Below are 13,514 nucleotides of genomic sequence, written 5' to 3'. Positions count from 1 at the left end.
ACTCCTCCTCCTCCTCCTCCTCCTTCTTTCCTTCTGAGCCTCAGTCTTCTCATCCTTACAATAGGGATAATTATTCTTTTATCCCCAAGTCTCTGAGGAGTGCTCTGAGAGGAGAATGAGATAAAGGTTTGGAAGTGCTTGATAGTATCAAATCTAATCTAAAGGTAAGGGATCACTTACTACCAGGCTGGTGAGCTGCTTATCCCATGAGGGGATGACTGAGCAGGGATGGGATGGGACTGAAATTTGGTTGGAGGATGAGGCATAACCTGGAGATCTGAGGACCTCAGGAACCACTATCTGAAAAATGGAGCTAAGAACCCTTCCCCTCTCAAGGCCATGATGTTGGGTAATGAAAGGAAGTTCCCCTGAGAGAGAAGCATTTTTATGCCTCTGTCTGTAGACGCCAATTTTTAGGTTTTCATTGCTGCTAAATGAAGAGGGAATGGGATGCACTTCATTCCAGACTGGCCAGGCAAGTCTTGTGGCTGATGCTGTGTTAGGGATGTTTTTACAGCAACACTAAAGGTGAATGAACACGAGAGCTCTGTGATTTCCTGCCTGCTCTAAAAAAAATGTTGTTCTTTTGAGCACCTTGGGAGAAGGCTGTGGGTTGTCAAAACCAATTAATCCCTTTCCTGGGAGTGCTTTGGGCTCTAAGAATCTTGTAACACACTGTTGGGGGCACACCATAGGTTTAGGGAGATGAGTGGCTGGATGGCCTGAATTGGTCATTACCTCACGGCCCAGGGCTGGAGCAGCCCACCAGAGAGTCATAACGGGAGTAATGATAATAACTGACATTAATAGAGCATGTTAAAGTTTACATGAACACTTTACATGGATCATCCCATCAGAGGCTAATAGCAACCCCAGAAGGTAAGTACGACAGGCAATATTATCCCCATTTTAGAGATGAGGAAAATGAAGAGAAATTAAATGATTTGTCAATAGACACAGAGCTAATATGCATCAAAGGCATCTTGCTATACACAATACCACACTGCCTCCTATCTAAGCCAGTCAGTCCCCTGTCTAATTTAGATAGGGACATGCTGGGATGACTTCTAATTTGACCCTCCTCATCCTTGAAAGGAGAGCAGCTGATGGTTATTGACCCTCTTGGCTGGGGCGGGCTTTGAGCAAATACTATTTTCTCTGTGCCTCAGTTTCTCTCTTAAAAATAAAAGCACTGAACTGGATACCATCCAAGTACACTTCCATATTCTTTGGTTAAATCTGGGATCGAGAGCAAAGTCTTTCCTACTCTTCAAAGACAACAGCAGCTCCCAATGCAATACTTGAAGGTTTACAAAAACATGTTCCCTCATAACCACCTTATGAAATAGGTAGGGAAACTGAGCCCCAGAGAGGTAAAGTGGCTTATCCATAGACTCACAGTAAACAGAAATCAACAACAACCCCACCACAACTAATTTTAGGGGTCACTGTTCACGTTGCAGAGGAATTCCATTCCTTTCTTTCAAGGCTTGGTCCTAACAACAGTGATCCTTTTCCCCATGTGTGCATGGTTTTACATAACTTCATTTTTGTATACAAGTTTTGTTTGTTTGATTTTTTTAGGAACAGCTAATAGGTGCTAGGTGGTACAGTAGATGGTGTGGGCCCAGAGTCAGGAAGACTTGAGTTCAAATGTAGCCTCAGACACTTCCTAGATGTGTGACCCGGGACAAGTCACTTCACCTTATTTGCCTCAGTTTCCTCATCTGTAAAATGAGCTGGAGAAGGAAATGACAAACTGTTCTAGTGTCTCTGCCACAAAAACAAAACAAAACAAAACCTCCCCATGGGACCATGAAGAATTGGAACAACTAAAAATAACTGAACAACTCTTGGTCCCAAATAGAGGCTTGGAAGGTCCAATTGAGCAGTACTTTTACTACAGCACATTACAGCTGGTCCTTGTTTTCTTCCAGGACAGGCCTAGAGCTTCCCTTGAAAAGAGTATTGGTCATACCCACTTAAGGGGGCTTCAGAGAGTGTTTAGTTCAATAGTCTTATTTTCTACAGACAGAAATGATAACTCGCATTTCTGTGGCGTTGTAATGTTTGGAGAACACTTTCCTTACGATCACTCTGGGAGGCTGGTAGACTAAGAATTATTTTTCTCCATCTTACACATGAGGAAACTGACTCTCAGAGAATAGAAGGGGCTGGCTCAGAGTAATCCAGAGCTCAAACCTAGATCTACTGATTTCAAGTTCAGCACTCCTTCCATTGTGACCATGCTGGGGAAGAAAGTAAGGCCAGGGGACAGTTTCACGAAAACTAGGAAGACTTGTGTGAACTTATTCAAAGTGAATGAGCAGAACCAGACACTCTCAAGGTACAGAGTGAGACCCACACTTTTGAATATGTCCAATGCAAGCCTTTTTTTTTTTTTTGTTTGACTTATTATTTATTACTTAGGTTTTATTTTCCTTTTCAAAAAAAATTGGGGCAAGGGAAATGGCTAGCAATGGTACTGTCAAGAAAAGAAAGAAGAAATAGTCATTGAAGCATTTTTTAAAATGTCCCATGTGTAAAATTCATAAACAAACACAGATCAGCAGCGCAGTTTTTTTGTTTGTTTGTTTTTTGGAGAGGGGAGGGCAGGGCAATTGGAGTTAAGTGACTTGCCCAAAGTCACACGGCTAGTAAGTGTTAAGTATCTGAGGCCAAATTTGAACTCAGGTCCTCCTGACTCCTGGGCCAGGGCTTTACTTACTACACCTCTTAGCCACCCCAAGCAGTGCAGTTTTTTTTAAAGTAAAATACCAATTTTACTACGTGCTTAAAAAGAAAATCAAGTTATACAAGATGGAGGTTCATTATTTCATGTATGATTCTCATTATCTGCCTCCTTTGCATATGGGAAGTCACTTATTTGGTATGGATGAAATTTGGAATATGAAAATAAAAAAGAAACTGACACCCAGGGAGTTATATGATTTGACTTTGCATAAGTGGAACATGACAGAACCAAGCTTCAAACACACATCTCCTGACTCCACATCTAGACTCTTTCAGAGGTAGCTAGGTGATACAGTGGGAAGACTGCTGGACCTAGACTCAAGAAACCCACAGTTCAAACTCTGCCTCAGACACTTACTAAACTGTGGGACATTGGGCAATTCACTGAACCTCCGTTTCCCCACCATACAATGGGGATAATAATTGTACCTACCTCTTCCCGGGGTTGTTGTGAGTATCAAATAAGATAATACGTGTGAATGGTTTAGCCCGGTGCCTGGCACATAACAGGCGCTATGTAGATGCCGGCTATAATTTTTCTCTCTCACTATTTCCACTAAATAATTGAGGCTGTTTCCAGGGACTATGCTTATCCTCCTTCTGCCTGGCAACCTGCCTCCTCCAAACACTTCCACATATAACCAAGGGCTCAGTTTGTGCTGAATCTGTTTCCAAAGAAAAAAAAAACTCACCATGTTGCCCACCTAGATCAGAGGAAGGAACAGCAATATACTCAAGGTTATATGGCTGAGAAGAGGCAGAGGAGATAAGGCCAGGAAATGAGCCCATTTTTTTTCTTAAAGAAAAGCCATGGAGAGAAGACAAATGAGGAAGAAATTGGGGTCAATAATAATAGTCTGAGTTTAAACAATGCAGTCTGCATGCTTTTTTCGATTATCTCTGTTGATTCTTATATTAGCACTGTTAGGTAGGTGGGCAAGGCAGGGATTATTATCATCTCTGCTTTACAGATGGAGAAATTAAGAACATCATGGTAATAATAAAAGCTAGCATTTTTATAGAAACTGTTATATATGCCCGGCTATGTGCTAAACACTTTTTGGTCATAACTCCTATCTCATGTAATTCTCATGACCACCCTGGGATATAAGGGGTATTTATTATTCCAATTTTTATTCCCATTTATTATTCCCATTTTACAAATGAAGAAACTGAGGCAAAGAGAGGTTAAGTGACTTGGTCAAGATCATACAACTAATGAGAGTCCAAGGCTGGATTAAACTCAAGTCTTCCTGACTACAGGCTCCTCCCTCTCTCTATTGGATCACTTAACCAACTCAATTAGGAGAAGGGACCTGTTGAAGGCCACACAGTGACAGAGCAAGGACTGGGACCCAGCAGGGCCAGGACTAGGACCCCATCTCTCTCTTTTCACACTTCTTGCTTCTAATCTTCCTTGCTTTGGAGAAGGAAAAATGATATTCAATTCAACTCAACAAGAATTAAAGACCTACTATGCATCAAGCACTGTACTGAGTGTTGGGGATATAAGAAAGGTTCCTGTCCTCAAGGAGCTGTCATTTTAACTGAATGTTATAAAGATTGATCTCGTCTCCCTTCCAAAACCATTTCAGCCTGGTGAACAGAGGATGAGTGTGTGGGGTAGGTGTCCACCGCCAATGATCAAAGAAGGCATCAAGAAGATAGATACGGTCCCTGCCCAGTCCTGGCCCCTTCACAGACAGAGGGAGCTGAGGCCGGGCATTCGTTTTCTGGAAAATACTGCTCCATACCATCCATTGGCCTCAGTGGCTCCACTGCTTATGCTCCAGTCTGTCAACGACAGGCAAAGCAGCAGACATGGGCGGCAAAAGGGAGAGGGAAAGATGCCCATGGGAGACAGAGCCAGGGCCGAGCTGTCAGACTCTCTCTTATCTCTCTCCCTCTCCCTTCCCTCTCTCTCTCCTTCCTCTTTATCAGTCTCTTTTTCTCCCTGTCTCCTTCTTCTTATCACTGTTTCACTCTTCATCCCCTCTTGCCTGTCTTTAGCTGTCTTTAAAAAATTTCTCTCTCTGCCTTCTGTCTTTTATTTCTTTATTTTTTTAATCTTTCTTCCACCTTTCCTTTGCCCTGTTCTTCCTCGATACACCATGCTTCTCCTACTTTGGCCATCACCTCCCTCCCTCCCCAAACATTGGCCTCTGACCCTCAGTTCTGATGGGTGATTTTTCACCCTCCCTTGCCATCTTCCCACCATTATGCCTTCCCCACCATTTTCAGCTCTTTCTGCCTTGATTCAGTTGAGTGGGTTTTTCTATTTTGCCCAGTCCTGTACCAAGTGCCATCAGAGGGCCTAGCAAGGAAAAATAGGGAGCATTTGCCATCACGATGCTTACTCTCTTCCCTAGGGATGCAGAGCTATTGCACAACACCACACTAGACAGTGTAAAAGCAGGCAGCAAGTGGCTCTGTGGATAGAGCATTGGGCATGGAGTCAGGAAGGCCTGAGTTCAAATGCAGACTCGGACATTTACTAGCTGTGTGCCCTTGGACTAGTCGTTTAACCTTTGTTTGCCTTAATCTACTGGAGAACAAAATGGCAAACCATTCCAGAATCTTTGCTAAGAAAATCCCACGGACAGTACTGGCCTGCTATGGTCCATGGGGTCACAAAAAGTTGGACATGATTGAACAGCAACAAAAACCAGTGTGAAATCACATCTAGCTTGAGCTATGTAAATCAGAGATGCTATGGAAATACAAAGGAAAAAAAGATATGTCTGGAATGGTCAGGGGATGCTTTCTGGGGAAGGAAGGACTAAGGGATGGAGGTGGTAATGGCCGAGGTATGAGGAGGAGAAAAGCAAGTGAGAGAGACAGAAACCAGAGTGGATTCTGTGGATTCCTCTCTCTTTCTGTCTCTCTCCTCCTCTCCTCCTTCTTTCCTCTCCCTCCCTACTTTCCCACCTTGCAGACTCCAATGATTACTAGAAAACCTTATAAAATTTGTAGCTTTCCATAAAGGGGGAGGGAGAATGCTAGGCCTGGAGCACATGCTTGTATCCTGCAGAGCTGTAAATTGAAGCTTTGGGTTCTCTTCCACCAGCTGGCAGACATCATGGTCATCCTACCAACTGCTGGCTGATGGTGTGACAGAGGACCATGGAAGACGGCTCCTATTATAGGTTTGTACCAAGAGGGACATAAAGAGGGAGGTGTCCAGTTGTCTGGGACCCAACCCATTTCTTCCCTCCCCAGAAACTGTTAGGAGCCACAAAAGAGTCACTAATAGGGAAAGTGACTGATCTCTTCATTTGACCAATTGATCCAGGATCTATTATGCTCTGGGCATTGAGGTCTGGGGGGCTCCCTACTTGCTTTGGCAGATCCATGCTTTGGATGTGATACAGAGGGCTTGGGGTGGGGTGACCTATCTGGACTTGATCTCTTCCTACCACTGTAAAATGAAACTGCTGTATCATAAAAAGGAATAAAGGACCAATCTGTATAAAAATATCCATAGCTTCACTATGCTTAATAAAAAAAAAATTGTAAATAACCTTGATGTCCAACAACATGATCAAATAAATTAGAGTATATTCATATATTGGAATATTATAATGCTGTAAAAATGGATAAAAATAAACTATACAAGAAAATAAGGAAAGGTCTATACAAAATGAAGCATAATGAAATCAGCAAAACCATTCTTATCAGCTATCCATTGACAAGGAAAGAGGAAGGGAGGGAGGAAAGGAAAGAGGGGGAGAGGAAAGAAAGGAAGGAAGGAAGAGAGAGTGGAGTGGAGGGAGGAAAGGAGGCATCAAGGGAGGGAGAGAGGGAAGAATTAAGGAAAGGAGGAGAGAGGGAGAAAGAGAGGGGAAATGGAGAAAAGAGAGACAGGAGAGAAAAGTGAGGAAGGAAAGGGGTGAGAAGGAAGAGAGAGGAGGTAAAGGGAAGGAATGAGAAGGGAGTGAAGAAAGGGGAAAACAATAAGAAAGGAAAGAGGGGAAAGGAGAGGCAAGCAAAGGAATGGAATAAAAAGAAGGAAAGAAAAAAGGAAAGAAAGGAAAAAGAAAGCCAATGTTTGTGGAACTTCAGACAAACTAGAAGGGAACACACGCACCCACACACGCACCCACCCACCCACGCACACACTTTTTTTGCTTGTTAATTAATTTGGTTCTATCTTCTTAAATGCCAGGGATTTTATGTAAAATTATATTCCTTATTTTGTTTTATGTATGTTTGTTGATGGTTATTAAGCTTGTAATGATTTTTTAATTGAAAGAGTTAGACTATGTAACCAAAAGGTCCTTTCCAGCTCAGATATTAAATGATCTTATGACTCAGGCAAGTCCCTTCTCTGATATGGCTTTGCTTCATCTCCTGTAAGTGAGGAGGGTGGACTACACTCCCCCTTCTAGCTCCAGTTTTCTAGGATGCTAATTTCTTTTCCTCTCCTGGGATAGGGTATAATTCAGTGATAAGAACCCAAACATCTGGGAGTCAGTAGACTTAAATTTTATCCCTCAGCTTTGCCCCCAGTTAAGGGTTGATCTTGGGAAAGTAACTTTCCCTCTGTGAACCCCAGTTTTCTCCTCTGTAATTGGGGGAATAGCACCTGGGCTGCCAGGAAGATGAGAGAGAAAAGGAGAAAGACAGCTAGAGGGAGAGACAGAGACACAGAGATGGAGAGAGGGAGACAGGGAGACAGAGAGACAGAGAGAGAGAGACAAAGGCAGAGAGAAATTTGCGAAATCACTTTTGCAAAGGTTTAACAGTGCTATGCCAGAATAAGGAGTAAAGACTCCTATTAAAAATGAGGGATATCTGGTCTGTCACCCAAACAAGAGCAGAGGGATAGACAGAGGGTAAGTACAAGTAGACATGGCTTTAAGTAAATCCAATGCACCTAGGGTAGCCTGGAGTCAAGAAGACCAGAATTCAAAAAACCTGTACTCAGACACTAACTGTGTGTCCCTGGGCAAGTCACTTAACCTTGTTTGCCTCAGTTTCCTCATTTGTAAACTGAGCTGGAGAAAGAAAGGGTAAAACCACTCCGGTATCTCTGCCGAAAAACCCCCAAATGGGGTCAGCAAAGAGTTGGTTATGACTGAAAGATGGCTGAATACACAGAAACTTGAAACTATTATTTTTTTAAATTAGAAATTGCTCACTTTCTCAGGGAGGGGGAAGGAGAGAGAGGGAGGGAGAAAGGGAGAGAATCTGGAACACAAAATTTTAAAAAATGTTAAAATTATTTTTACATATAATTGGAAAAAATAAAATATAAAAAAATTAGAGGATTATTCACATCTTTTGACCTAGAAATACCAACACTGGGCATATACATTCCAAGGCAGAAAGAAAAGCTACACAACTTTTTCTGTAGGAGCAAAAAATTTGGAAACAAAGTGAGTGTCCATTGATTCTGGAATGCCTAAACAAATTGAAACATACACATATAATGGCCTATTAGTGTGTTGTGAGAAAAAAGCAAATATGAGGAATTCAGAGAAACTTGGGAAAATTTATATGAACTGATCTCAGATGAAGTAAGCAGAGAAAGATATATACAAAGTCTTACATTCATGTGAAAGAAAACATCAGAATTCAGATGTGACTATAATGAGCATTCTTATTCCAGTGGATGGAAGTGAAGAATACTTTTGTCCTCTATATAAGTGAGGGTGATAGAATAGGAATGTATGTTATATACACAGTGAGACATGTTGATGTGTCAGGGTATACCACTTAATTGCTTTTCATTGTTATTAGGGAAAGCTTCATAGGAAGGGATTATTGTTAAGTGCTAATTTAAAAAGTGACATTAAAAATTGTGACAAAAAGTGACCAAAAAATTAAAAGTGACATTAACACCCCCCAAAATATCAGCAGAACATTTATTTTTAAATCAATTAAGAAAATGTGTTGTTGTTTAGTCATGTTTTTAGTTGTGATCAACTCTTTGTGACCTCATTTAGGATTTTTTTTTGGCAAAAATACCAGAGTGGTTTACCATTTCCTTCTCCAGCTCATTTTACTGATGAGGAAACTGAGGCAAACTGGGTGAAGTGACTTGCTCAGGGTCACACAGCTAGTTAAGTGTCTGAGGCCACATTTGAATGCAGATCTTTCTCCAGACCTGGCTCTCTTTCCACTGTACCACCTAACTGCTCCAGGGAAATGTTCCATTTTTGGAGAGGAATGATGTGCTGTTTGATTTTGCTCAACTATCATTTCTTCATTACAAGGGAACATTCTAGGGGCAGGAAAAAAAGGTATATATCTGGAAATGATTGTGATATAAAAGAGGGCATTAGTAAAACTTTTATAAAAGGTAAAATCAATTGGGGTGACAATTCATTGTACAAAACAGTCCTTTCCTTTCTGTAAATGAGGGCATGGAAAAGGATTTGCTTTGCTAGTGGCTTTTGGGGGTTGGGAGTGGCTGACTTTACTAGGGAATTTGGCATAGCCTGGAGTCATCAGAGTCACTCCCCTCCCTGAACCTCAGACTGGAGCTTGTTCCTTCTAGCATTCTTCTGAGCAGTCCCCATTGGGTGCTTTGTAGGTAGGGGTATCCTTCACTCTTTTGCTAGGGGTTATGAGAACACATAGGTGCTCTACCAATTTGTGGGTCTAGCTTGGCAGACCGACTGGAATGAGCTCAGACTGCTGGCCACAGATAGGAGATATGGCTTCCCTTGAGTGTAGGTGCTGAAGGAGTCCAAACTGCTTCCCCCTCTTCTCTTTGCTCTTTGGTGAACTGGGCCTCAGCTTCAAGGATGGTTCTGGAGGTTCCAACAAGAAGACAGTCTTGGGGCGGCTAGGCCCTGGAGTCAGGAGGACCTGAGTTCAAATCCAGCCTCAGACACTTAACACTTACTAGCAGTGTGACCTTGGGCAAATCACTTAACCCCAATTACCCTGCTCTCCCCCCTCCAAAAAAAGCAAGAAGCAGAAGCGGCAGCAGAAGCAGAACAAGAACAAGACAGTCTTGTCCCGGGTAGTCACTAGTCTGATGGCAGAGCCTGCTCCTGAAAACATTTCCTGTAAATGGTATTTTATCCTTCGAGGCTATGAGGAGCGATTGAAGGTTTCTGAGCAGGGAAACCCATTCAGAGGAGCACAGGAAAGTGACTCCGAGGTGAACGGATGGACAGTAGTGAGTGGAGTCTGGAGGCAAATAAGCCAGTGAAATGAGACTCAGGGAAGGTTGGTTAGTGGCAGGAGGAAAGGGAAAAAGACATAGATGCAAGAGATACCATACTGGAAGAATTCACAGGAATTGGTGATTGACTGAGGAGTGACAAAGAGTCACAAAGGAGATTTTTATTTGCTGCCACTACTTTCTTTAACGCCCCTCCCCTTTCCCCCAATTCTAGCTGCCTGTTCTCCTGCTCCAGGGCAGGCACTTGGGCTCTTGCTTTGAAGGATGGGTGCTGCTCCTGGGAGATTTGTCCCCTGCTGCAGGCAGCCTCATGCATCCCCCCACCCCCACTGAGTGCAAGGGAAGAGAGCCATATGGAGAGAATAATAAGACAATTAACTTTCCATTAAAGAATAATAGATGTGTGTTTTTAGGGAGACAGACTCTGGAGATCTCAGTCCCTGGATACATTTGTGAGAGAGAGCTATATTGTTGGGGGGTGATGCCTTCTTCACTTGGTTCTGTAAAGCCTGGGCTCCACTCCCTTCTCTGCCTCTAACACATAACTGGTTCTTTTCTTCTAGGAATCTCAGGCCCCCGGCTGGAATCTTCCCCTCCCCAAGAGGGGCTTGACAAGATCATCAGTAAGGTCTCTCAGCTCAGATGTTCTCAGAATTTAAAACAGGCTGATGTATTGTGCTACTTATGACGGCGGCATCAGATTGACCCTGGGGGGTGTCACAACATGAAGGGAGGTTAGGAATGTTATGAGCCCTTTATGCTTCTGGCAGCCCAAAGGGTACTTCTTCTTCCTTCCCTGCCCCTGGCTTCCTCTGGACACCAAGGAAACTGGTCATGCAAAGGACTGAGCAGTTTTGTGTATTCCCTGGGTTTTATGAAAAAGAAGGTGGGTTGAGGTGGAGGGAATAGTGGAAGAGATTTGGCAAATGATAAAGGGTTCTTCCTTGCTTGGCTGGTCTTGAATGAAGGGCATCAGACTGGCATTTTAAGTAAGAAGTCAGAACCAGGGTGTGAAGTGGTATAGCCTGAGAAAGAGGTGCCACATGAAAGGGGACAGGATGCAAGTAGCCCATAGCTCAGGGACCTACCACTGAGGCCCATGTTGGGTCTTCATTTCTCCCACCCTCTACATTCTTTCTCCTTTTTCCCCTGCCCCTTTCTTCCTTCTCTCCCTACCTCCATCTCCTTCCCTCTTTCCCTTTAGCTCACTTTGCTCTCCCCTCTTCCCTCCTCCCCTGATCCCATTCTCTTCCCTTTTCACACTGGCCCAACCCATAGCTGCTGCTTACCCTCACTGGGGAGACTTGCAGAGGTGAACTCCAAATTGAATTGTTAGAGAGCTGATTGTTAAATTTTCAGTGTGAACATTTATACCTCAGAAATCAACAAACTATAAACCAGGTCTTGATTTGTTGTTTTGTTGATTTCTAGACTTAAAAAATGATGAAAAAAATTCTCGCAATGCAGATTGTGTCATAAGTACTTTTTTTTTTAACCAGAGAGCCAGCTGTTAAACATTCATGAGCACACCTCTAGGCACTAGGGTATTGCCATGACAATTGCCTTGTGAGATACCCCCAGCCCATATACTCACACCTCTATTTCCAGCCCTACCCCTCAGAACTCAGGTCTGAGTTAAGATGGAGCCCACTTCCTCCAGAGTGCTGGCTTGTTGGAGGGGGAGAGAGGGGTAGTTGTGGGGAAGGCAGAGAGACCCTGCTACTTACTGATAGTAGCTGTGGGACTTGGAATATCTTTACTTTGTCTATAAAATGTAGATCATCTCTAGTGATGATGATCTCTAAAGTTCTTCCTACTTCAAAATCTGATGATCTGAATTGGGAATCACAAGATTTCAGTTAGAATCCAGCCTCTATCACTCAATAGCTGTGTGACCTATGGAATCACTCCGTGACTCAGTTTCCTCATTTGTAATATAGGGATAACAATACCCAGTAGGACCCTTCCCATAAGGCTGTTTCGAGGATCAAATGAGACAAACAATGGAAAGTTGCAAAATACTGCAGATGTATCGGATACAATCATTCTAGAACACCTGAATGACAGGTAGTGGGAGCCCAGTCACATCTCTGGGGCCTCGGGGGAGAGAGATCATCCCTGAACCCAGAGATGGAGATGGGCTTCAGAGTTCCTGTCCCCTTGGGGACAAATTCTCTCAGCTTAGAGCCTGAGTTGGAAGGGGACCCAACACAGCCAGATTTCTGCCTGTGCCTGGAGTACTCCAGATGTGCCACACAGCAAATATTAATTACATGTTCCCTGGGAGCTCCAGCACAGGAGGAGGGTGCAGGGAGGAAGCCAGAGGCAGCAAATGAAGAGAACTATCAGCTGGTACCTAAAAATAGTTCCCAGCCCCAGAGGACAGAGGGTTCGGACAGCAGCAGCCTTTTATTTAGAGGGATCAAAATCCTGCACATCTGTCATTTAGGCCTTCCTGGAAAGCCTCACGTGACCTTTCTGGGGATCCTGCAACTGAATACAAAGGGAGGGGGCTCTCAGTTTCCATTAAGACTCTGCTACTAAAGGAGGTGGTGGGCAGAGGGAGAAGAAAGACAATTCCTCCTCCTCTTTCACCCTGAAGCCTCAAGGGCACCAGGAGGTTTTGTGCCTCTTCCCCTAAAGCATTTCCTGCACAGGCTTCATAAATGGGGATGGTCACTAAGCCAGAGCCTCAGTTTCCCCATCTACAAGAGGGGATAAATTCACTGATATATTAATATAAAGAATTTTAAATTCTGCCTCAGCTCTGGAGGTCATAGTGCATTAGATTGTAAGCTCCTTGAGAGCAGACACAGTCTTCTGCCTCTTTGTATCCCAGCCACTTAGCACAGTGCTTGGCATGCAGTAGGCACTTAATAAATGTTGACTGACTGACTGATAGCTCAATTGGTGAGGCTAAGTATAGGCTGATATTTCTGTGCCAGATCCTGTTCCTTCTATGTCAGAAAACCAAACAAACAGCCTCTGGTCACCATGATGGATTGAGCCCTTACCCATGGTCACAGGATAAATCCTAATTCTGGCCCTAGACTGAACCCTGACTCTGTAACAATCCTAGCCTTAATTCTGGCCACACACTGAGTCCTGACCCTTGCCTGAGATGGAATCAACTACCTTGATTATGGACTCACCTTTAACCTTCTCCTATTTAGAAGAAAAGTGATTAGATCCCCACAATCCTGCTCATCTTCAGTACAGAGGAAGGACAGGTGCTGAATAATCTCCTTCTCCAGGGGCTGGGCTTGGATTGATTATCCCAGGACTCTGACTTTGGCTACTTCCTAATGGACAAAAATTCTGGGCAGTGCCCCATAGTTCTAGTTCTCTTGCCCTTCTTAACCTGTACATAGTTTTCCTAAAATAAAATCCCTTTTGTTCTTTCAGTCCATCCCCCTCTTATCCCCTCCTTCTCCACCTTCCCATAATTTCTCAGCTTCCTAAAAATGGGCACATGGGAGCTCATACTAACTTCGGGGAGATTATTTAAGAAGCTTGAATGGACAGGAGGTGGGCAATGGGCCACACAACGTTAGGCTGCTAAAGGGTAGTCTATTTGTTAAGAGAACAGATCTGGGCAGGGGGTAAGAGAGCATAATAACTG

At 43.5% G+C, this 13,514-nt stretch overlaps 1 protein-coding gene and 1 long non-coding RNA gene across 2 annotated transcripts in view; one reads left to right on the top strand and one right to left on the bottom strand.

The window, feature by feature from the left end:
• Positions 1–12,091, top strand: part of LOC138167051 (uncharacterized) — a 12,953-nt gene extending 862 nt beyond the window's left edge. Inside the window, exons 2-3 of the long non-coding RNA XR_011169800.1 lie at positions 5,822–5,900; positions 10,456–12,091. This is a non-coding gene — a long non-coding RNA (uncharacterized lncRNA). The remainder of the gene's footprint in view (positions 1–5,821; positions 5,901–10,455) is intronic.
• The window catches only part of CACNA2D2 (calcium voltage-gated channel auxiliary subunit alpha2delta 2), a 442,652-nt gene that overhangs the window by 333,560 nt on the left and 95,578 nt on the right, over positions 1–13,514 (bottom strand). The window lies entirely within an intron of this gene.

Source organism: Petaurus breviceps, unplaced genomic scaffold (genome assembly GCF_028583685.1).
Source record: "Petaurus breviceps papuanus isolate PSGF00001 unplaced genomic scaffold, PetGlider_PUasm1.0 227, whole genome shotgun sequence".
Classification (NCBI taxonomy): Eukaryota; Metazoa; Chordata; class Mammalia; order Diprotodontia; family Petauridae; genus Petaurus; species Petaurus breviceps.
This window is presented reverse-complemented; position numbering and strand designations above follow the sequence as displayed.